The 2,097-nt window shown below is 44.5% G+C and overlaps 1 non-coding gene across 1 annotated transcript; it reads right to left on the bottom strand.

Moving 5' to 3' along the window:
• Positions 1 to 1,622: 1,622 nt before the first annotated feature.
• Positions 1,623 to 1,727, bottom strand: LOC129400532 (U6 spliceosomal RNA). The gene has a single exon (XR_008627757.1). It is a non-coding gene; the product is annotated as a U6 spliceosomal RNA (small nuclear RNA).
• Between the last annotated feature and the right edge of the window lie 370 nt (positions 1,728 to 2,097).

Below are 2,097 nucleotides of genomic sequence, written 5' to 3'. Positions count from 1 at the left end.
TTCCCTTGTATTCCATTCCCACGCCACCAGGTCCGTGTCAGCTTAATGGACATCATACTATGGTTAACGCCACGCCACGTTTCTTCCCGAGAAAGAAGGATATTTCTTCTCAGCCGGCTTGGGGATATGGCTTAGTTCAGTCTATAGAGATGGCTACCACTTTGGTGGCCTTCAATATTTCAGCAAAAGACTTACTATTCTTGTTAGGATTTCCCACCAAAGTCCGACCCGTTAAAAGGGAACCATTTCATATTGGTGATGATTAAATGACAATAGGTTGTGCGGCCATGGCAGCGGCCTCGCGGCTTTGAATTTCTGCATAAAGTCCAGGGAAAGTACAGCCAGAAATTACACGTCGCTACAAACTTTAACCCTATTATGGTCCCCCCAAAGTCCAACCCATTACAAAGAAACCATTTCATATTGCTGATGATTAGATGACATTAGGCTGCTGCGGCCGCGCGGTTTTGGGTTTCTATATAAAGTCCAGGGAAAATTCTGCCTAAAATTCTATCGCTACAATCTTTTACCCTTCAACAAAAAACTTAGTACTATTGTTTGGAGTTTCCCCCCACGTTAAGCCCTGTCAAAAAGGAACATTTACACGTTGCTGACAATCAAGAGATATTAGGTTTTGGATTTCTATATGAAGTCCAAGGAAAATTCTTTTGGTAATTGCATCACTCGCTGGCAGCACCTGGGCCAGAAGCTCCGAGCACACCGTTTGGAGGCATTTTGGGGGCGCCGCTCGTGTCCAAAGTGGTTCAGTTGCCTCCGGGGTCGATCTCGCGCGGGGCCGCAAAGGAGCGTCCCCACATGGCTCTGTGCTTAAATGTCGGCCGGCACAGGGGGGATCCTGAAGTCCCGCCCATCGGCTTTCCCGGGCTTCCTGTAGAGTCTAAAAACCGGCTATAGCCTCGCTGCATTCAAAAAGAAAGAGTTGAGAGAGAAAAGGCCATACCCTGCCGGCAGCGCCTGGGCCAGAAGCTCCGAGCACACCGTTTGGAGGCATTTTGGGGGTGCCGCTCGTGTCCAAAGTGGTTCAGTTGCCTCCGGGGTCGATCTCGCGCGGGGCCGCAAAGGTTATTGCATTTTTTATGGTATAATGTAAGCTTATTTGGGGGGAGGGTTGAGCTTGACTAGTGGTATTCAGTGGCTACTCCTCGGTCCATGCTTGGGGTCACTTTTGGTGTTATTTGGAGGACCACTAAGTCTGAGGGATTGAACTTGGGCCTTCTGTATGCAAAGCATGCACTCCAGCCTACTGAGCTAGCTCTCTGACCCTGTAAGCTTAATTTTTATATGCACTGAGAAGAGAACATTTGTGTGACTTGCTTTATTGCAATATTTATTGTGGTAGCTTAGAAGTGTTCCACAGTATTTTAGAGATATGCCTGTATTTCACTGTTTCATTGACTTTGATTACAGAGTATAAGATGCCTTAAGGATTCTCAAGTTTTATCGAAACACATAATCTTCCTTATTTTCATTATGTAATTTGGATCAAGCCCAGTTTTCCTGAGGTAATCTGAATCACTGTAGCCAGCACAATTTCCCCCTTTTTTATGGTTGATTCAGGGGTATGAGAAGCCCAAAATGGTGGGATGGCAGTCTTTTATATCTTTCAAATGGAATGTTTCATGAATTTGCATTTAATCCTTGTGCAGGGGTCATGCTAATCTTTTTGGTGTCTTTCAAGTTTTAGTTATAGGTGCTGTGGAAATGACGACTGGATGGCAGTTTTAACTTCCAGATCAGTGGAATCACTATTGTGCCAGAAAGTATATACAGGAGTTAAGGTGTTTGCCTTGCATGTGGCAAATACTAGTTTCATTATCTGTACTACAAATGATCCCCTTAACAGCATCAGGCATGGTAACAACCCAAACATCCCTTCCCCCACGTATATACATACAACGGAATAACTATCATGTCTCTTGGTGGAAACATTCATCTATTTAGAACTAAGACATCTAGTTCTGTGTGTCTCAACTAAGAGCTATAACCCCAAGGATATTTCAAGGGACCACTGGTGAAAATAACATAAATGGAACCATGGCATTAAAATGAAGGTAAGGGGAACACAGGAAAGAAAAA

This window comes from Sorex araneus, chromosome X (genome assembly GCF_027595985.1).
Source record: "Sorex araneus isolate mSorAra2 chromosome X, mSorAra2.pri, whole genome shotgun sequence".
NCBI lineage: Eukaryota > Metazoa > Chordata > Mammalia > Eulipotyphla > Soricidae > Sorex > Sorex araneus.
Note: the sequence above shows the minus strand (reverse complement) of the source record. Positions and strands in the feature narration are given on the sequence as shown.